Here is a 24,069-nt window from a genome sequence, read left to right as displayed (position 1 = left end):
GCTCTCATTGCCTCCTTCCTAAGGCACTTCACTATGAATACCTGTTTGTCAGTGTGGCATAAAATCATTTGACATGAAGGGTCATCTCAGCTGGAAAGTTACCTGCAGCCTCAAGTGCCCTGCTGACACCTGGAAATGGTGAGTGAGCTTGCCCAGGCCTGGAACTGCTCACAGACCTCAAAGAGCAGGTGGGCTCTGGGCAGAGGAGAGGGGAGTTGCTGCCAGGCCTGGGCCATGAGACTACATCTAGAGTCCTTATTCTGGTGGGAGAAAACCTCGCCTATTCCCACACATCTCATTCCAATGCCTGGAGTGGGCACAGAAGGGCTGTGTATGTACTGAGTTGCCCCTTAGAGACCTAGTCACCTACCCTATGGAAGTATATGAGGCTCTGTTCAGGATTGCGCAATTCCTGAGGCTTTTGCTCTCATGATCCAGCTCTTGGGTCTGTGCAACTTTCTCTGTTTTGCCCCTCATCACCCCAGATGCATACTTCAGTCCCTTCATCTGTTTCCCCAAGATAATTGACTCATACTAAGCATTTGGTGCACTTAATAGAGCATTTGGTGCATCACAGAAAGGGCAGGCTTCTGCTATCTCCTGGGTCCAATCTGAACCACATTCCGTAACAGACACTACGAGACTCCAGCCCACATACCCTTGGGCCACTTTTGAGTCCACAAGCAGCTGCAATACATAGTTTGCAGAACACTTCAGCTTTCTACCTGCACCTCTACTTCTCCACCTGCAGGCTTTCTCCAGGACACTAAGCTTGCTCCACTCATACAGGGCAGCCCAGAAGCACCAGCCAGGAATAATCATCTTCAACAAATAAGGAACAAGAGTCTGGAAAAATACTCCAGTTTCTCCAACTCCAGATGAGGAAATGAGAGAGCTATTTCTGGCCAAAGCACTGATTATGGACATGGTTTTCCCATTATTGGGACAAATATCTGTTCATGCAGTTTGGGTGGGATGGTGACTCCAGATGAGGCAATTTAACACAGTTCCTTGGTCCCCTTGGGGCTGAGCCCCAGTTGTCCCTGTGAAGCCTCCTCACTAAAGCACCTCTGGGACATTCTCCCTTCTCCGCCACTCTCCCCACTCCCTCACTTGTGCTTCCTGGGGTCACCTCCAGATAAACTACCTGTCCCCATTTCCCTTTCACAGCTGCTGAAAGTGGGAGCTAGAAGGCCTGGCATCTAGTTCATTTGTACCATCCACTTATTGGCCTTGACCAAGTCACATGCATTTTAACATCTGTTTAGTTATCTCTTAAAAGAAGGAGTTGGACTAAGAGAGCTAAGAAGTGTAGATAGCGGAAAAAGCCACTACTTGCTGGATAAGCAAGTCATGCCCCCTCCAATTCCTCAGTTTCCCCAGTTTCCTTGTCTTGTAAAGCAAGGGAGTTGGTCCAAATGACCTCTCACCTTCTCCAGCTCTAAAAGCTACAAAATCTATAACCTGCCGCCACCACCCCATAATGTTCAGGGCTAATTACCAAAATGTGGAGTGAGAAAAAAGGATATGATTGGTCAAGCCAATGTTGTTTTCAAGGTAGGGCAACCTGCCCTAAGACATGTGGATAACTGAGAAGAAAAATGTGTTGTCTCTGAGATTCACGCGCCCCACAGGGCACACAGAAGGAAAGACATCCGTGAGTGGCCCTGACCAGAAATGCTGAGATAGTTCTTGATGTCTCCAGAAATTTCACTGCTGAGTTCTCCACATCACATAATTCACAAGTATAAAATTGCAAATAAAGAAATGAAAGGCCAGGCGTGGTGGCACATGCCTGTAGTCCCAGCACTTTGGGAGGCCAAGGTGGGCAGATCACCTGAGGTCAGGAGTTCAAGACCAGCCTGGCCAAAATGGTAAAACCCTGTCTCCACTAAAAATTCAAAAATAACCTGGGCATGGTGGCACATGCCTGCAATCCCAGCTACTCAGGAGGCTGAGGCAGGAGAATTGCTTGAACCCAGGAGGCAGAGGTTGCAGTGAGCCGAGATCGTGCCACTGCACTCCAGCCTGGGTGAGAAGAGTGAGACTCCATCTCAAAAAAAAAAAAGAAAGAAAGAAAGAAAGAAAGAGCACCTTGTTCTCCAAGATGACCTGATCACAAAGCATCCTGGATGCTGTCTCTGAAATACAGGCAGCCCTCACTGCTGAAAGGTAACCATAGAAAACAAAAGGAAAAGCCATTTTCTTTGCCTTAATACTGTTTTATAGTTATTAAAGCAATATGTCATCACTGCAGGGAGTGTTTAAATTACAGCACAAAGGAGATCCTGCTGTCTGGGTCCTGTGGTGGGCTGCAGGTCAAGCTGTGGGACACTAACCTGCTGGGCAAATCCCTTCATCTCCCCCGGCCACAGATTCCTCACTTATAAAATGGTGGCATTAAAACATACCTTGTAGACCTATTGTGAGGATCATACTATGTGTGTGAAGATTTTACACACTATAGCTGCTTCCTTAGACTCTAGAAAGGCAGTGTGCTTGGTGGTGGCTCAGCACACAGATGTTGCAGCCTGAAAGCACAGGATCAGCCTCCAGCTGGCTTGTGCTGATTGTATCTGGAGCAAGGTCAGGTGTGGGGACTCACGCCTGTAATCCCAGCACTTTGGGAGGCTGAGGCAGGAGGATCGTTTGAGGCTGGGGGTTTCAGATCAGCCTGGCCAAGACAAAAAACTAGCTGACGATGGTGGTATGGGCACCTGCAGTCCTAGCTATTCAGGAGGCTGAGGTGGGAGGATCACTTGCACCCAGGAGTTAGAAGCTGCGGTGAGCTATGATCATGCCCCTGCATTCCAGCCTGGGTGACAGAGGAGACCCTGTCTCTGGAAAAGAAGACCTGGATCAAGTTCTTTACCTCTGTGCCTCAGTGTTTGTTACCCCCAAAATGAGTATGATAATAATAGCTACTTCATAGGGGATTTGGGGAGATTAAATGTGGTTATTTATATGAGGCTCTCAGATCAATGTCTGGCTGAGATAAGCTCTCGGAAAAACGTAAGTTATTATTTATATTATTTGGCATTTGCTCCACGAGGGCAAGAATGTTGCTGTATTTCCAGACCCTAGTACAATGCCTGACACATAATACTCAATCAGTATTTATTTTCACTGCCTCCTCCCTCATCCATCTATGTGTTTCTTTCTCAAAACCTCTGTAGTCCCCTCAGTTGCATCTCAGCCAGCATGGACACTGGGATGCATCCCAATTCATTTCCACTTATGTGTGCCTCTCCTCAAGCATGGTGCCCAGTCCTGGAAAAGAGTGGTGGGTTGAATGAGGGGTCCAGAAATTATGGCCCTAGCTGGGACCATTTTGGACACCGTGTGTGGATGCAGGCTGAACTGGGCTAGAGGTATGTCTATTCAAAACAATGTGGCCTTGCTAAGAGGCAGTGACAGCTGGGGCCACTACTACTGCCTGTGTTGTAAGACATCAGCCCAGAAGTCTGCAAACAGTGAGAGTGGGCCTCCGCCCAGGGACATTTCAGGCAGATCTTTCTATGCCTACAAAGGCCAAAGAAAAATGAAAACTGCCACCAAAGCTACTTGGCACCACATAAAAAAACAGCTAAACAAAAAAACAAAAAAACTACTGGCTGAATTCAACAGTAATTACAATTTTCTACTGAATGCAAAAGGCTGCCTTGTGTAATAGAAGAGCACTGGACATGGCCTAGGAAGGCTCATGTTCTGCTATGAATTTTCTTTTCTTTTTCTTTTTTTTTTAAAGATGGAGTCTCACTCTGTCACCCAGGCTGGAGTGCAATGGCACAATCTTGGCTCACCGTAACCTCCTCCCCCTGGTTTCAAGCAATTCTCCTGCCTCAGCCTCCCGAGTAGCTGGGATTACAGGCATGTGCCACCATGTCCAAGTAATGTTTGTATTTTTAGTAGAGAAGGGGTTTCACCATGTTGGTCAGGCTGGTCTCGAACTCCTGACCTCAGGTGATACACCTGCCTAGGCCTCCCAAAGTGCTGGGATTACAGGCGTGAGCCACCGTGCCCGGCCATGCTTCGACTTTTCTAAGCCTCAGTTTTCTTATCTGGGAAATGGGGCTAATACTGTCTATAATATTTCCTCTCTCACTTATTGTGAAGATCACAATAAGAAAATGAACCTGAAGAACCTGGAAATTGTAGAGGGCTGCATAAGTTTAAGGTAGATCAAAGTGTATTTTTGTATTTCTTCTTTAGCCACAAAGAAGAACCTTAACAATCGCACCTTCAAACCTCTCAGGGCTGTTAGCTACATCAGGGCTCCCACCATATTTCCACCTCATAGCACAGGGGCTAGCAACTGTAGGTGCTTAATAAATTCACCGGCATTTCCATGTTCCTAATCTTTAGGACCCAGGGAAACATTATTTCCTGAGGTGAAAAAAGTATAATGTAGTGACTCAGACAGACCTGGGTTCAAATTCAGACTTGATCACTTAATAGCTGCCTAATCCTAATCAGCTAAGGACTCTGAACCTTCCTGTCCTCATCAGGAAATTGTGGATGATGGGCCCTTATCATCCCAAGTTGCTGTGGGAGAAAACAATGAGATAACATACTGTATTAGTCCATTTTCACACTGCTATAAAGAACTTCCCTGAAATTGGGTAATTTATAAAGGAAAGAGGTTTAATTGACACAAAGTTCCACACGCCTGGGGAGGCCTCAGGAAACTTACAATCGTGGCGAAGGGTAAGCAGGCACCTTCTTCACAAGGCAGCAGGAGAGAGACAGCATGTGAAGGAGGAAATGTCAACCACTTATAAAACCATCAGATCTTGTGAGAACTCACTCACTATCTCAAGAACAGCATGGGGGAAACTGCCCCCATGATCCAATCGCCTTGCCCTTGATCCCTCCATCAACACCTGGGGATTATAATTCAAGATGAGATCTGCATGGGGACACAAAACAAAACCATATGACACAACACATAAAATGTAGTTGTTATGTCTCCAATGTCCTTCTCAATTCAAGAAAAGTTAGAACTACAAAGTATCTTTAAAATTCTTTATTTCAAGTTTATAAGGAGAAATCTAAATCCAAGGAGTTAAGATGACTTGCCAAGGTCACAAAGCTCTCAGATGTGCCCCTTATAGGTTGTCTTCCACCTGGGGAGCTGGTGTTTTGGGAGAAGTTGCAGCCCACACAAGGACCCTGGCACAGGTCGGTACCTGCTCTCTCCCAGACAGTACAAATAGTGCCATCTTCCTGCTGCCTCCCTCCCTGAGGTCCTTAATAGGGATTATAACTATGGGGCTTTTGTGTAGTTTTTCTTATTTGGGATCCTCTGATCAGCAGATTTCTTCATAGCTATTCACACATATGAAAGGCATTTCAAATGCTTGGGACTGAAGGAACACAAAACCAGAAAGTGTGACCATTATCCCTATTTTTTTTAATGATCCTACATTTTAATTACCGTAATCCCCATCTGCTTTTTTTTCTTCAATAAGGAGAAAAGTACTGGGCAAATATTTTATGATGTTTCTCTAAGCATGCAAAGCACTTGGATTCTGCATAGCTCATTGTATTTCCCTAGGAATACACTAATTACATTTACCCAAACCATGTGCTCCCATTCCAGTTGAGAAACGTCCACACTGAAAAGCTTCTGCTGCAGGGAAGAGCAGATGAGAAACGCAGATAAAAGAAGAGCTCCTTGTTGGGGGAAGGGGCCCGACTGCCAACCGCTACAACTCCTTCTTTGCTTCTCACAGCAATGGAGATCAGGGATAGATAAATGGAGGAATGAGAAACTAATAAAGTGTAGACTAGGAGCCCCCAAAGTGTTCGCTGTAGAGCACAAATTCTCAAGGACAATAGGTATTCAACAAAAATGTGGGCGTGGGAGGGTACTCGAATTTAAGAAATGTTCTGTTAAATAGAATTACAACTATTCTCAGAGCCTGTAACATGAGAATATGCATATTATGAAATCAGGCAGCTGTTTTTTTAGAGAGGGAGGCATAGAGAGAAATGTAACAGAGAGAAAAACAATACAAAGCAAATCCCTTGCATTCTGTCAAAGTCCCACTGCTAGGAAGGTAAGGGTACTTGGGCAAAGTGTTACAAGCTTCCAGGTCTCAATTATCCCACCCTTAAAAATTAGAGAGTTGTTCTGGATAATCTCTAAGGTTCATCTCTGAGTCTGGTTTCTGTAGGTTTAGTACAGCTAACAGTAGTGGCTTATGGATCTCCTTGTTTAAACACACACACACACACACACACGCACACACATGTATGCATGCATGCACACACAGCTACTAGGGGAGCTGAGGCAGGAATATGCTTTGACCCTAAGAGTTTGAATCCAGCCTAGGCAACACAATGAGGCGCCATCTCTAAAAAAATTAAATAAATAAATTTTAAAAACCCAAAGCCAGTCTATTTCCAACCAAGAGGCTGCTGCTAGGTGCCTGCTCTGCCTCAAAGCCAAAGAGGCAAATATACCTTGGCCTGATACTGTAATCTTGAGTTTAAAGGGAGGCTATAGGAGAAGAGTGAGCCAGAGACAGAGCACCAAGCATGCTAGGGCTACACGTGGCCATGGGCTTTGGAGAAAGTTGCAGCTATCTCTGAGAATGAGATTGTAATTGTCTCCCAGCACTGGAGGAAGAAACCTGGTGTCCATGAGAACTGGGCATGAAGAGCTTCAGACACTTCTCTTCTAGGAAGTCTTCTGTCCCTTCTGGTCTGAGTCACATGAACATTTTGTGTATTTCCATAACTACTCCAGTCTTACTGAACTCAAAGAGTATATTGTAATTTGTCTTTTTGTAATTTTTTATCATGGAAAAGCTCAAACATCTAAACACAATAATGTAATGAATTCCTATGTACCCATCACTCAGATTCAACAATTATGAATTCATGGCTAATCTCGCTTCATTTTGATGCCCATCCATATCCCTCCCCACTACATTATTTTAAAGCAAATCCCAAATATCAAACCATTTCATCACATTATTTCATGTGTACATATCATTATGTATGTTAAAAAGAGAAGGACTCTTTAACATAATTATCACAACTAAAAAATTAGAAATAATTTTTTTTTTTGAGACAGTCTCACTGTGTTGCCAGGCTAGAGTGCAGTGGTGCGATCCCGGCTCACTGCAACCTCTGCCTCCTGCGTTCAAGCGATTCTCCTGCCTCAGCCTCCCAAGTAGCTGGGACTACAGATGTCCGTCACCACAGCCAGCTAATTTTTGTATTTTTAGAAGAAATGGGGTTTCACCATATTGGCCAGGCTGGTCTCGAACTCCTGACTTTGTGATCCGCCTGCCTCAGCCTCCCAAAGTGCTGGGATTACAGGCATGAGCCACTGTGCCCGGCAGGAATAATTTCTTAATCATTAAATATTCTGTCAAAGTTCACGTTCCTAAATATCTCATAAATGTCATGTTTTTTAGCACTATGTTTGTTTGAATCAGGAATCCAAATAAATTCCATCATTGCAGTTGGTTGCTATGTCTCTGAGATTCTTTTACTCTACAGATTCCATCTCCATCAGTTTTTTTCCTTGCAATTTATTTGTTGAAGAAATGGAATTGTTCATTCTATAAATTCCCCACAGTCTACATTTTGCTGATGGAATCCCCATGGTGGAGTATTATGTTCTTCCATCTTCTCCATTTCCTGAAAACTGGTACTTGGATCTAGAAGCTTTGGCCATATTGAACAATATTTTTTGGCAAGTAGTTGCTTTCTTACTTATATTGCCACCTACTAGAGAGTAGGCCCTTTTAGGGCAGGATCACTTCCTGTTTCATGTTCCTAAGAATATCACCCACATTGAATCATGTTCCTATGAATGAGGGTCACCCACAGTGTCTGACTGGCACATAGTAGATGCTCAATCCATATCTGTAGAATTAGTAAGTGAATATAATCAACATAACAGAGAAAAGCAGATTTAAAATATAATATTTCATAACAAAACCTCCTCAGAAACTTACTTATTTTCAAAATCATGAGTCACATGATTTGCTTTAAAGCCAATTTCAGCATAAGCTGGGTATACCTCAAATCCTAAACAAGAGGGCCATACAATCTTTCACATTGCATGGTTTCTGACAAGGTTTTTGCAGTTACATCAACCCTACTTCCCTATATTCACTACAGTCTTAGTAACCAGCTTGCCTTCCTCAAACCTGCCAGATTTGTTACCACTTATGTTTCTGCCTGTTACTTTTTCGCCTAGAAGTTATTCATTCATTCATTCAAAGATATTATTACATAGTTACTAAAAGCCAAGCCCTGGAGATACAATGGTGAAACAAGATGATGATCCTAACCTTGTGGAGTATATAGTAAGAGAGACAGACTTTAAGTAATCACTGATATATATTTAAATTACTGGCTGGGCATGGTGGCTCACATCTGTAATCCCAGCACTTTGGGAGGCCAAGGTGGGTGGATCACCTGAGGTCAGGAGTTCAAGACCAGCCTGGCCAACATGGTGAAACTCCATCTCTACTAAAAATACTAAACTTAGCTGGGCATTGTGGTGGGCACCTGTAATCCCAGCTACTTGGGAGGCTGAGGCAGAATTGCTTGAACCTGGGAGGCACAGGTTGCAGTGAGCTGAGATCACACCATTCCACTCCAGCCTGGGATACACACACATATATACACACACACACACACATATATCTTTAAAGGTAAATATATATAACATTTACCTTATTTAAGTAATTTATATTATTATATATTATATATATTTACCTTAGTAATATATATATAACAAGAAAATAGGACCTGTATTCAACTGGGGGTTCAGGAAAGCCTCTTCCCACTTTGTCTACCTCATTAGTAACTGTTTACTTGTCAAGGCTCAGCCCAAGCATCATCTCCTACCATTTTCTGATAGCCTCACTCCCTCCAGAGTGGACCTGAGCAAGCCCCCTTTATACCTCCTCTCTACTTAGTCCCAACTTCTGCCATACTCCCTTAGCTTTTGAAGTCACTTATCTATGTGCATGACACCTCTCCTATTGAACTGTCAGTTTCACAAGGGTGAAAACAGGGGCCGGCTCTTCTCTTTTTTTTAGAGACAGGGTCTTTCTCTGTCACTCAGGCTGGAGTGCAGTGGTGCAATCATGGCTCATAGCAGTCTTGACCTCCTGGGTTCAAGCAATCCTACCACCTCAGCATCCCCTGTAACTAGGACTGCAGATATGCACTACCATGCCCAGCTAATTTTTTTTTTATTTTTTTGTGGAGATAAGGTCTTGCCATGTTGCCCAGGCAGGTCTCCAACTCCTGGCCCCAAGTGATCCTTCAGCCTCAGCTTCCCAAAGTGCTGGGATTATATGCATGAGCCACCATGCCTGGCCTTGCTCATCTCTGAATTCTCAAAGTCTAGCACAGTGTCTGGCTTACAGTATATATGCAATAAATGTTTATTCATTAATTCATTTGTTCACCAAATATGTGATCAAACAAGATGCAGAGATGTGTTCCTACTATATACTAATCATGGTGCACTGGGAACATGACGGTAAAAAAAAAAAAATGACATGGTACAAGAGATAAGGAGATTGAAAGAACAAATGAAAAATAAAAATAAAATACGAAAAATGAAAAATAAAAATGATAGAATAAAAATTTCTCATATCCATCATCAAGAGTCTCAGAGAAGAGAGAGGATGTTTGTATGGTAGAAGAAACAGTCAAATAAGAGAACAAAGAAAATTGGCTACATACATTCATAAAATTCATGCTTTGATACACCCCTCTCCTCCAAACACATAGCAATGACAGATAAAAGAAAAGGCTGGGCACAGTGGCTCACACCTGTAATCCCAACACTTTGGGAGGCCAACACAGGAAGACAGCTTGAGGCTGGCAGTTCGAGATCAGCCTGGGCAATGTAATGACATCTCATGTCTACCAAAAAAAAAAAAAAAAAAAAAAACCCAGATGTAATGGCATGCACCTGTAGTCTTAGCTACTTGGGAGACTGAGACAGGAGGATCCCTTGAGCCCAGGAGTTCGAGGTTGCAGTAAGCCATGATCACACCACTGCACTCCAGCCTGGGCAACAGAACGTAAATAAATAATATTTATTTATTAAAATATTAATTTATTTAATAAATAGGAGGGAGGACATAGACCAGTCCTAATCCAAAAACTGAACCACTAGTGACTAAATCTGTGTTATTCCACGTATCACTATGGAATAGGAGAATCAAGATTCCATCACAAAGCCTTATTCTATACTGGCATTTCCAGGATGCCAATTGGAAGAAATTGCAAAATTACTGGACAAGGAAGTCAGATTAAGCACAGAAGGGGATAAAGAGGCAAACAACAACAAAAAACAAAGCAAAACACCCTCATTTAAAGAAAACTAGCCTGTAAATCAAAATAACAAACCTACTGACAAAACAGCGAACAAAGTCAGGAATGGAAACACAAATTCCAGATAAATTTTTTTAAAGATTAAATTTTACAGAAATTTAAATATATTTAAAATGCTCAAAGAAACTAATAAAATAACTTTCATTTATTAAAAAAGAAAACAAAATGATATCATAACAGACTAAAGATGGCCATGAAAAGGAATTAGAAATCTTGAAAAATAAATATATACATATACACACATTTTGTAAAACTAAAACACTGTAGATACATTAAAATGATCAAAATAGAAATCAATTCTACTTTGATTAAAGACCTAAATATACCTTTTTACATAGTTATATGTATTTAATATATGAAGTTATATCTACTCTCATGTCTATAAATATATACCGTATTGTTATATATACACATATGGATATATATTCTCCTATGTAGAATATACTATAGAATACACAGGAAAATATTTTCATGAACTCAGAGCAGGGAAGGATTTCTTCATCAAGACACTCACATACAAAAAGAAATATTGATAAATTCAACAACATAACGTTTTTAAATTATTATTTCTAAAAGTTACTATTAAAATAAAACAAACCATTAAGATAAGCCACAGTCCAGGTGCAGCAGTTCACACCTGTAATCTCAGCACTTTGGGAGGCCGAGGCCAGTGGATCGCTTGAGGTCAGGAGTTTGAGACCAGCCTGGCCAATATGGTGAAACTCCATCTCTACTAGCCAGGTGTACTGGTATGTGCCTGTAACCCCAGCTACTTAGGAGGTGAGGCAGGAGAACTGCTTGAACCCAGGAGGTAGAGGTTGCACCTCTGTACTCCAGCCTGAGCAATAGAGCCAGACTCCGTCTCAAAAAAGAAAAAAAAAAAAAAAAAGAGAAGCCACAGACTTGGAGAGGATGATTTGTCATACCACTTTAGCACATATGGGTGTTTTCAGCTTGGGACACAAATACACAATTGGATCAATATGAAAAGCCTTTATTATTATCCTCTTCCATAATATCCATAAACCATATCTGCATGTATCCAGGAATTATATAAATATTTAAAATTCTGTAACTTGCTTTTCTCATTTTTTAAATTTCTATCAGTTATTTTTATCTGCTATAATCTGTTGTATGACACATATATCATAGCTTTCCTTTTTTATCAATTCTTCTGTTGACAGGCACTTAAATTTCCATAAACCTTTTACTACTACACTTGATGTGTGAGTTCTAGTGTTCTATACTACTGTAGGATGATTACAGTTGACAATAACATACACTTTCAAATAGCTAGAAGGAGGATACTGAGCATTCCCAACACAAAGAAATAATACATGTTTGAGATGATGCATATGCTAATTACCCTGATCTGATCACAATACATGTATTGAAACATCACTGTGTACCCCATGGATATGCACAATTATTATCTGTCAACTAAAAATAAATAAAACAACAAATAAATAAGATAGTATGATAGCTCTGTTTAGAGGTGTGTTTCAGAGTATATTTTTAGCTGGGCATGGTGCCAAAATCCCAGCATTTTGGCAGGCTGAGGTGGGCAGATCTCTTGAATCCAGGAGTTTGCGACCAGCGTGGGCAACGTGGCAAAACTCCATCTCTACAAAAATACAAAAATACAGCAGGGCATGGTGGCACACACCTGTAGTACCAGCTAGTCAGGAGGCTGAGGTGGGAGAATCGCTTAAACCCAGGAGGTCAAGGCTGCAGTGAGCTATAATTGTGCCACTGCACTTCAGCCTGGGCAACAAAGACAGACCCTGTCTCAAAAACAAAACAAAACAAACAAAAAACAAAGTATAGTTTTATACTTATTTATTTCTAATTTAATTATACTGAGATTAGAGAAATGGTGATAGGCTATTGACTCTAAAATTTGATGAAGCTTTCTTTGCTCCTCTTACATGGTCAATTTTTTAAATGGTCCACGGGTATTTGATTAAAATGTGTACTTTTTATTTGTTGGGTACAAAACTTTCTCTCTACCCATTAGGTCAGAGGGTTAGAAAATTATGGCCTTGGCCCATTCAGTATGATATTGGCTGTGGGTTTGTCATAGATAGCTCTTATTATTTTGAAATACGTCCCATCAATACCTAATTTATTGAGAGTTTTTAGCATGAAGGGTTGTTGAATTTTGTCAAAGGCTTTTTCTGCATCTATTGAGATAATCATGTGGTTTTTGTCTTTGGCTCTGTTTATATGCTGGATTACATTTATTGATTTGCGTATATTGAACCAGCCTTGCATCCCAGGGATGAAGCCCACTTGAGCACGGTGGATAAGCTTTTTGATGTGCTGCTGGATTCGTTTTGCCCGTATTTTATTGAGGATTTTTGCATCAATGTTCATCAAGGATATTGGTCTAAAATTCTCTTTTTTGGTTGTGTCTCTGCCAGGCTTTGGTATCAGAATGATGCTGGCCTCATAAAATGAGTTAGGGAGGATTCCCTCTTTTTCTATTGATTGGAATAGTTTCAGAAGGAATGGTACCAGTTCCTCCTTGTACCTCTGATAGAATTCGGCTGTGAATCCATCTGGTCCTAGACTCTTTTTGGTTGGTAAACTGTTGATTATTGCCACAATTTCAGCTCCTGTTATTGGTCTATTCAGAGACTCAACTTCTTCCTGGTTTAGTCTTGGGAGAGTGTATGTGTCAAGGAATTTATCCATTTCTTCTAGATTTTCTAGTTTATTTGCGTAGAGGTGTTTGTAGTATTCTCTGATGGTAGTTTGCATTTCTGTGAGATCGGTGGTGATATCCCCTTTATCATTTTTTATTACGTCTATTTGATTCTTCTCTCTTTTTTTATTAGTCTTGCTAGCGGTCTATCAATTTTGTTGATCCTTTCAAAAAACCAGCTCCTAGATTCATTAATTTTTTGAAGGGTTTTTTGTGTCTCTATTTCCTTCAGTTCTGCTCTGATTTTAGTTATTTCTTGCCTTCTGCTAGCTTTTGAATGTGTTTGCTCTTGCTTTTCTAGTTCTTTTAATTGTGATGTTAGGGTGTCAATTTTGGATCTTTCCTGCTTTCTGTTGTGGGCATTTAGTGCTATAAATTTCCCTCTACACACTGCTTTGAATGCGTCCCAGAGATTCTGGTATGTTGTGTCTTTGTTCTCGTTGGTTTCAAAGAACATCTTTATTTCTGCCTTCATTTTGTTATGTATCCAGTAGTCATTCAGGAGCAGGTTGCTGAGTTTCCATGTAGTTGAGCGGTTTTGAGTGAGATTCTTAATCCTGAGTTCTAGTTTGATTGCACTGTGGTCTGAGAGATAATTCGTTATAATTTCTGTTCTTTTACATTTGCTGAGGAGAGCTTTACTTCCAACTATGTGGTCAATTTTGGAATAGGTGTGGTGTGGTGCTGAAAAAAATGTATATTCTGTTGATTTGGGGTGGAGAGTTCTGTAGATGTCTATTAGGTCTGCTTGGTGCAGAGCTGAGTTCAATTCCTGAGTATCCTTGTTGACTTTCTGTCTCGTTGATCTGTCTAATGTTGACAGTGGGGTGTTAAAGTCTCCCATTATTAATGTATGGGAGTCTAAGGACATAGGCATGGGCAAGGACTTCATGTCCATAACACCAACAGCAATGGCAACAAAAGACAAAATTGACAAATGGGATCTAATTAAACTAAAGAGCTTCTGCACAACAAAAGAAACTACCATCACAGTGAACAGGCAACCTACAAAATGGGAGAAAATTTTCGCAACCTACTCATCTGACAAAGGGCTAATATCCAGAATCTACAATGAACTCAAACAAATTTACAAGAAAAAAACAAACAACCCCATCAAAAAGTGGGCGAAGGACATGAACAGACACTTCTCAAAAGAAGACATTTATGCAGCCAAAAAACACATGAAAAAATGCTCATTATCACTGGCCATCAGAGAAATGCAAATCAAAACCACAGTGAGATACCATCTCACACCAGTTAGAATGGCAATCATTAAAAAGTCAGGAAACAACAGGTGCTGGAGAGGATGTGGAGAAATAGGAACACTTTGACACTGTTGGTGGGACTGTAAACTAGTTCAACCATTGTGGAAGTCAGTGCGATTCCTCAGGGATCTAGATCTAGAAATACCATTTGACCCAGCCATCCCATTACTGGGTATATACCCAAAGGATTATAAATCTTGCTGCTATAAAGACACATGCACACTTATGTTTATTGCGGCATTATTCACAATAGCAAAGACTTGGAACCAACCCAAATGTCCAACAATGATAGACTGGATTAAGAAAATGTGGCACATATACACCATGGAATACTATGCAGCCATAAAAAATGATGAGTTCATGTCCTTTGTAGGGACATGGATGAAATTGGAAATCATCATTCTCAGTAAACTATCGCAAGAACAAAAAACCAAACACCACATATTCTCACTCATAGGTGGGAACTGAACAATGAGACCACATGGACACAGGAAGGGGAATATCACACTCTGGGGACTGTGGTGGGGTGGGGGGGGGGGAGGGATAGCATTGGGATATATACCTAATGCTAGATGACGAGTTAGTGGGTGCAGCGCACCAGCATGGCACATGTATACATATGTAACTAACCTGCACAATGTGCACATGTACCCTAAAACTTAAAGTATAATGAAAAAAAAAAAGAAAAAAAAAAGAAAATTATGGCCTTGGGGCCAAAACCAGCCTGCAGCCTGCTTTCGTAAAGTTTTATTTGAACACAGCCTCATCCATTCATTTGCATGTTGCCTGTGGCTGCTTTTGTGCTATAATGGCAGAGTTGAGTGGTTGTGACAGAGACCATACCCAGCCCGCTGAGCCTAAAATATTTACTATCTGGACCTTTCCAGAAAAAAATTTGTCATCCTGTATTAGATAAAGCTTTAAACTGTGTGATTCAAAATTTCAGCTTTTACTAATTTTAATCTGTTTTCTATTAGTTCCTGATATTGGTATGATAAAAATCTCCTACTATAAATGTGGATTTCTCCACTTTTTGTAATTCTGACTAATTTTGGTTCATGTTTTGGCCCAAGGAAGGTCCTGGATGTCCAAGACCTTCACTCTCTCCACTCTGCTGCCCTCCAGCCACTTTTTCCATTTGGAATTTTTAAAGACATCAGCCAGGTCTCAGTCCTGGTGGCCTCAATCTCTAGGAGACAAGTATCAAGCCTTCAGAGTGTTTTTCTTTGATTTGATTTGAGGAAGGTATTCAGGAAATGATAGCTGTCAAGGAAAGACAAAATATTTCCATGTCCTGACAGCAAATGCCCATTTCACTCTGTAAGCCCAGCCTCTGGCCCCAATCACCCTTCTTTTAAAAACGTCTAGCAGTGTCTGTAGGAAGCATGATTGTGGGGAGAGGCCCACAACCAGGAAATTTCAGCAGTGTGTTCCACACGGTGTGGAGCATACACATTCAGAAGGTGATTGGCAGGATTAATTGGAAGGAAGATAATTTGCCAACCATTCTAGTGACTGCTTAACTTTCTACAGTTGCCAGAGGTTAAGTCAGGAATTAGGAGATGTGGCAAGTTCCACCACAGATGTTGTTGCATTGCTGAGGTCATCAGCAGTGCCCAGATAAGAGGGTGCATGATGTGACACCTTGTCCAGTACTGCTTATAAAAGTACAGATTTGACTCTGAAAAGAGTAGGTTATTGAATTTTATTTATTTCTAATCAGGTAAACAAATATGTATAGTCCAAACACTATGTACCAAGCAGTGAGCAAATCTCTTACATATGTTATGTAGTTTAAACCTCATGAAAGTTCCCATTGCCAGATGAGTAAACTAAGGTCACACAGCTGGTAACTGTGTGCCATAATGAGAACAAGTTTCATCAGGCTCTGAGGCCTATTTTCTCTTCCTTCAGAAGAAAGAGAACACTCACACCTGGAATGAGGATCACACCAGCACACATGGGTCCATGATGCAAAGCTGGGTGGGGCAAGTGCCTCAGGAAGGTGCAAGTGATTATGCTGGTGCGAAGACTGGGAGGAAAAGAGCCAATACTTACTGCACACTTACTTAGTATCAGGTCCTTTGACTGTGTTATACAAGTCATCCTCAAGAAAACCCTCTACGGGAAGCATCAGTGTTTGATTCTACAGATAAGGAAACTAAGCCACATAACTTGGGCAGATCACAGAGCTATTATGGGTTAGAACCATAATAGAATTGCATTTGAGCTAATCTTTCTCTAATTCTATTCCTTTCCATTATGCCATTTTCTGAGAGATCACATCCAGATTTAAGGAGGCAAGAGGGAACTTGAATAAACCTTTAGAGAGAATATGTTATTTAACATAATCCATGGAAACATTGGGATTTCAACTGGTGGAGGTGGAATGGGGGTTATTCCAGCCAGGGAGATCATAGGAGCAAAGGTAGAAATAATCAGGAAGTGTCCCTGGAACAGCGAGCCACAGGGTTTGGCATGAACTTGAGGTGCAGAGAGCAGAGAGGGGGCCAAAGATGAAAGCTAGCTCTCCCTAGGGAGGGCCTGGCCAGGCAGGGTTCTGTCCATGGCAGCACAACTACAACAGGATTCTCCCACTGAGGAGAGCAGCTGTTGGGTTTGTGGGGAAGGCTCCAGACACAACATAGCTGTGGTTAGTTAGCAGAATTTGGCTTTGCCATCTGTATATGGGGAAAAGGAGAACAGGAAATCTGGAGCCATGAGTGGCTTGGAGATTTAAATAGGAGGAAACAATGCTGTCAGTATCCACAGATGATACGTGTGTCTACACAAAAAATCCCAAGAGAATCTAAAATTTGTATAATTATAGAACTATTGTTAGCTAATAAAATGTGACACTATATAGCCTTAAAAATGAAGGAATATCTGACACCTGATCCAACATGGATGAACCTTGAAGACATTATGCTAAGTGAAATAAGCCAGTCACAAAAGGACAAATATTGTATCATTCCATTTATATGAGGTATCTAAAGAAGTCAAATTCATAGAGACACAAAGTAGAATGGTGATGGTCAAGGGCTACAGGGAGAGGGAAATGGGGAGTCAGTTTTTAATGGATAGAGAGTTTCAGTTTGGGAAGATGAAAAAAAACCTGGAGATGAATAATGGTGATGGTTGTACAACAATGTGAATGTACTTAATTCCCCTGAACTGTACACTTAAAAACAGTCAAGATGGTAAGTTTTGTGTTACATATACTTTATCATGATTTTAAAATAGAATTTTAAATATGTGTATAGACGAGAAACTTGGAAACACAAAAACATTTATTATGCATTGGGTTAGTAAGGCAGTGGGTGACTTTCTTCTATATGTTTATTGCTATAAAGTATTTGCAAAGAATAAAAATATTAAGGAAAAAATGGACAAATAACTTGAATAGATTTTTTCTTATAAAAGCATAAATAGCCAATAAGCACATGAAAAGATGCTTGGAATCATTAGCTATTAGGGAAATGCAAATCAAAATTACAATGAGATACTTCACACACACTAGGATGGCTATAGTAATTTTTTAACAGAAAATAACAAGTGTTAGCAAGGGTGCAGAAAAATGGGAATTTTCATACACCGCTGATGGGAATACAAAATGGTACAACCACTTTGGAAAACAGTTCGGCTGTTCCTCAAAAAGTTAAACATAGCACTACCATATGACCCAGCAATTCTGTTCCTAGATATATATTCAATAAAAATAAAAATGTATGTCTACACAAAAACTTGTACATGAATGTCCATAGCAGTATCATTCATGATAGCCAAAAGCAGAAACAGCCCAAATGTCAATCAACTGATAAATGGACAAAATAAAATATATCCATATAATGGAATGTTATTCTGCCACAAAGGAATGAAGGGAGGTGTGTGGAAACACTGCACTTTCTAATACATTTTGCCATGAACCTAAAACTATTCTAAAAAATAAGGTTTATTAATTGGAAAAAAGAGAGAAGGAAAAGAAGAAATGAAGTGTAAATACTTCATTAGTTACTGCCTTAGTGAATTCTGGTTGCTCCAACAAAATACCATAGTCTAGGCGTCTTAAACAACAGACATTTATTTCCTATAGTTCTGGAGGCTGGGAATTCCAAGATCAAGGTGCCTGACATTCAGTTCCTGGTGAGGGCTCTCTTTCTGACTTGCAGACCGCCTCCTTCACGTTGTATCTTTATAGAGAGAGGAAGATCTGGTGTCCCTTTCTTTCCTTATAAGGGTGCCAATCCCATCATGGGGGCTCCACCATCTTAAATTCATCAAAATCTAATCACCTCCCAAAGGTCCCACCTCCTAATACCATCACATTGAGGTTAGGATTTCAACATATGAATTTTAGGGGGACACAAACATTCAGTCCACCACAGCTACTAATACCACATTGGAAGTAACATGCTACAACATGGATGAACTCTGAAAACATGCTAAGCGAACAAAGCCAGACACAAAAGACTAGATAGTGTATGGTTCTACTTCTGTAAAATGTTCCAAAACAGGCAAATCTATGCAGACAGAAAAAGATTAGTGATTGTCAGGACCGGAGGGAAGAGAGAGATAGGGAGTAACTTCTTAATGGGTACAGGATTTCCTTGGGGTGATGAAAATACTCTTGAAATATTGCTGATTGTTGCACAACGTTATGAGTGCATGTAATTTCACTGGATTATACACTTTAAAATGACAAATGTTATATGTATTTTACCACAGTAAAAAATACTGTCATTCATTTTTAAAAGGTGGCTACTCAAGATAAGCTTTTTGCAAATGTGCACAAGAGGACATACTTACAATTGCAAACTTTAGTTAGTAAGAGGACAAGAGAAACTTATGTTTCCCTCAATACAGCAAAAGATAAATTGTGATTCATTGAGACCCTGGAACACTAAGCAACAGTACATAAGTGTTCACAGTAACATTATTTATAATAGCCAAAGGTAGAAACAGCCAAAAATCCATCAACTGATGAATGGATAAGCAATGGATATCTATCCATTCCTCTTCCCCCCATTCCCTCACCAAGCCAGTCCTCCTTGTCTTTCTCACCCTTGGCTCCATTCAGCACTTTGAGGGGCTTCTCACACATGAGTATGGACATCCCTACTGCACGTCCAAGCTCTACCATTCTCTCCTCCCTGAAAACAGCCATCCCTTAGCCACTCCTCAGGACTAGGGCAGCACACACTGATTGTGCAGTCCTCCAGAGAATGGGCCTGGGAACAGACCTGTGCAGACCCTCAAGGCAGTAAGACAGGGAATGCAGGAGTCTGAGGTTTCTCAAACAGGATCTAGAAGGCTGTTTACCCTGCGGGGAGGAGCTTGGACACTGGAGAACTAGAGTGGGGCCCTCTAAATCATGCAGCCCAGATCAGACCTTTGGGTGCTGAGATCTATGGGTGGTACTGGATTTAGATAGTCATGAATTCTATCTTTGTGGGAGCTATTGCTCCCAGAATCATACTATCTAAACAATTATAAGACTTGGAATCCCAGCATGCAAGGACTATGAACATCAGTACTTAATGTACTCCCTGTGAAAGGCTGTTTTGTAGGTTGATTTCAGGGCCAAAGAAGACAAAGATGGGTTTTAGCAGCTGCTAGCTAGTGCTGTCAGTTCTGTTCCAGCAATGAGCCATGAGTAGAATTCTGAAAGCTGGACTCCCCCTGTGACTCTTGGTGGTTAAGGTAGTTTTCTTTCTGGAAGTAGCCATGTCATTTCCGCCAACATCCAGGCCACCAACTTGTCACATTCACTCATACTCCCTGGGTGAAGGTGGCTGAGGCTGACTTTGTAGGCACCACACTGTTACTCCTCAGCCCCTCAGGTTTCTGGAAGTCGTATGCTTATTTATAGAACGGCTTCCAACCCGTAGCTTCCCTTCAACAAAGACCGTCCATGGCTGTGTGAATCAAAAGTAACTGCAGTTGGCCAGTTTTTCTATGAATTTTCTGCTCACCCCAAGTCCTACCAACTTTTGTAGAAAGCTTCAAATTGCCCAGTTCTTTCTTCCAGACATATATGTTGGCACAGACATTGGTCAAGAAAGCAAAACTCAGCTTCTCTATAAGGATTGTAGGGGATCTTGAAACCTTATTTATTCTGTCTCTGTGGATTTCCATTATCCCAAACTTACAAAGATAGAACATCATTTTTTGACATTCTGTATTTTCAGTTTTTTAAAGTTTAACTTTCAAGTTCCAGGGGTACGTGTGCAGGTTTGTTATATAGGTAAATTCATGGGGGTTTGCTGTACACATTATTTTGTCATTCAGGTGTTAAGCCTAGTACCCATTAGCTATTTTTCCTGATCCTTTCCCTCCTCCTACTCTTTACCCTCCAATAGGCCCCAGTGTGTGTTGTTCACCTCTATGTGTCCATGTGTTCTCATCATTTAGCTCCCACTTCAGTTCTTGCACTTAACATAATAATCACTACCTCATAAATTCTGCTGCATTCTACAAAGTGCTTCCACATAAATTATTCTCTGTGTGCTTTTTTGTTTATTTTTATTTTTAATTGACACATGATTGTACATATTGTGGGTATGATGCGATGTTTCAATACATGCATACCTTGTGAAATGATCAAATCAGCATTGTTAGCATATCCATCCTCTCAAATATTTATCATTTCTTTGTGGTGGGAACATTCAAAATCCTCTTTACTACCTATTTTGAGATATACAATACCTTACCTTATTGTTGACTATAGTCACCATACTGTGCAATAAAACACTATAACTTATTTTTCCTTTCTAAATATAACTTTGTACCCATTGACCAACCGCTCCCTATCCCACTCTCCCTCCTACTCTCCCCAGTCTCTGGTAACCACCGTTCTATTCACCACCTATATGAGATAAACTTCTTCAGATTGTCTAGATTTTTTTAGACAAGAAACATTCTTGTCTTGTTCTGCATCTTAGAGGAAAAGTTTTCAGCTTTTCTCTGTTCTGTATGATGTTAGCTATGGGTTTGTCATTATGGCCTTTATTGTGTTGAGATACAGACCTTCCATACCTAATTTCTTGAGAATTTTTATCATGACAGAATGTTGCATTTTGTCAAATCCTTTTTCTGCATCTGTTGAAATAATCATATATTTTTTGCCCTGCTTTCTGTTAATGTAATGTATTACATTTACTGCTTGGCATATGTTAAATCATCCTTGCATTCCTGGGATGAATCCCACTTGATCACAGTGAATCATCTTTGAAACTGTGCTGACGAATTCTCTTTGCTAGTTTTGTGTTGAAGATTTTTGCATCTATATGCATCAGTGATATTGGCCCGTAGTTTTCTTTTTTTGTTGTGTCCTTGTCTGATTCTCATATTGGGGTAATGCTGGCTTTATTAAATGAGTTTCTAAGTATTCCTTCTTCCTCAATTTTCTGGAATAGTTTGAGAAGAAGAAGCCATCAGGTCCTGGGCTTTTCTTTGATGGGAGACTTTATTACTGATTCAATTTTCTCACTCATTATGGTCTGTTAAAATTATCTATTTTTCATGAGTCAATTTTGGTAGGTTGTGTGTGTTCAGAAATTCGTCTATTTTTTTCTAGGTTATCCAATTTGTTGGAGTATAATTTTTCATGATAGTCTCTCATGATTTTTTGTATTTCTATGTTATCAGTTGTTTCTTTTGTCTTTTTTTCTTTTTTTTTTTGAGATAGAGTTTCACTCTTGTTGCCCAGATTGGAGTGCAATGGCGTGATCTCAGCTCACCACAACCTTCGTGTTCTGGGTTCAAGCAATTCTCCTGCCTCAGCCTCCCGAGTAGCTGGCATTACAGGCACCTACCATCATGCCTGGCTAATCTTATTTTTGCATTTTTGTAGAGACGGAGTTTCACCATATTGGCCCGACTGGTCTTGAACTCCTGACCTCAGGTGATCTGCCCACCTCGGCCTCCCAAAGTACTGGGATTACAGGTGTGAGCCACTGCACTCAGCCATATTGTTTCCTTTTTCATCTGATTTTGAGTCTCCTATTTTACTTAGTCTACCTAAAGGGTTGTTCACTTTCTTTATCTTTTCAAAAACCCAACTGCTCATTTTGTTGATTTTTCTACTTCTTTTAGTCTTTCATTTATTTATGCTCTGATCATTATTTCCTTCTTTTTACTAATTTTGTGTTTGGTTTGCCCTTTTTTCTTAGTTCCTTGTGGTGCAATGTTATTGGTTACTTAAGATCTTCGCCAGTCTAGTGGTGATGAATTCCCTCAGCTTGTGCTTGTATGGGAAGGACTTTATTTCTCCTTCACTTCTGAAGGATCACTCTGCTGAGTATAGTATTTTTGGCCAGCAGTTTTCTTTTTTTCTTCTTGTAGCACTTTTACTATATCATTCCATGTTCTCCCAGCTTGTACGGGTTCTGCTGAGAAATCTGCTAATAATCTTTGTTGTGCCTTTTATAATTCTAAAATCCGACATTTTGTTAATTAAATATTCTCCTTTATTATAAAATTTAATGCTATACATTTCTGATTATTGATTTATCTAAACTTCATGAATTATTTTTGAAGGTGAAGGAGAGGGTAGAAGGTGTGGGGGTAATGAGGGAAACTGGGGAAGTGGGGAGTCGAGAGGCAACCAGAGGAAGATGAGGCACTAGAAGAGAGCTTGTGGGAGCCAAGGAGTGCCTTAGACATTTGGAGTCTGGCAGTAGCATGATGATGGCTGGAGGGCTAGCTTGGGCAACACTGAGGAATGGGTGTTGAATTTTGTGAAAGGCCTTTTCTGCATCTTTTGAGATAATCACGTAGTTTTTGTCATTGGTTCTTTTTATGTTATGGATTACATTTATTGATTTGCATATGTTGAACCAGCCTTGCATCCCAGGGATGAAGCCGACTTGATTGTGGTGGATAAGCTTTTTGATGTGCTGCTGGATTTGGTTTGCCAGTATTTTATTGAGGATTTTCACATTGATGTTCATCAGAGATATTGGCCTAAAATTTTCTTTTTTTGTTTTGTCACTGCCAGGTTTTGGTATCAGGATGATACTGGCCTTATAAAATGAGTTAGGGAGGAGTCATTCTTTTTCTATTGTTTGGAATAATTTCAGAAGGAATGGTACCAGCCCCTCTTTCTGCCTCTGGTAGAATTCGGCTGTGAATCTGTTTGGACCTGGGCTTTTTTTTTTTTTTGCTTAGTAGGCTAATAATTACTGCTTCAATTTTAGAACTTGTTATTAGTCTATTCAGGGATTCAACTTCTTCCTGGTTTAGTCTTGGGAGGGTGTATGTGTCCAGGAATTTATCCATTTCTTCTAGATTTTCTAGTTTATTTGTGTAGAGGTGTTTATAGTATTCTCTGATGGTAGTTTGTATTTCTGTGGGATCAGTGGTGATATCTCTTTTATCTTTTTTTATTGTGTCTATTTGATTCTTCTCTTTTATTCTTTATTAGTCTGGCTAGCAGTCTATTTTGTTAATCTTTTCAAAAAACCAGCTCCTGGATTCATTGATTTTTTTGAAGGGTTGTTCATATCTCTATCTCCTTCAGTTCCTCTCTGACCTTAATTATTTGTCTTCTGCTAGCTTTTGAATTTGTTTTCTCTTGCTTTTCTAGTTCTTTTAATTGTGATATTAGGGTGTCAATTTTAGATCTTTCCCGCTTTCTCCTGTGGGCATGTAGTGCTATAAATCTCCCTCTAGACACTGCTTTAGCTGTGTCCCAGAGATTCTTTGTGTTGTGTC

Source organism: Pan paniscus, chromosome 9, assembly GCF_029289425.2.
Source record: "Pan paniscus chromosome 9, NHGRI_mPanPan1-v2.0_pri, whole genome shotgun sequence".
Taxonomy (NCBI): Eukaryota; Metazoa; Chordata; class Mammalia; order Primates; family Hominidae; genus Pan; species Pan paniscus.
This window is presented reverse-complemented; position numbering follows the sequence as displayed.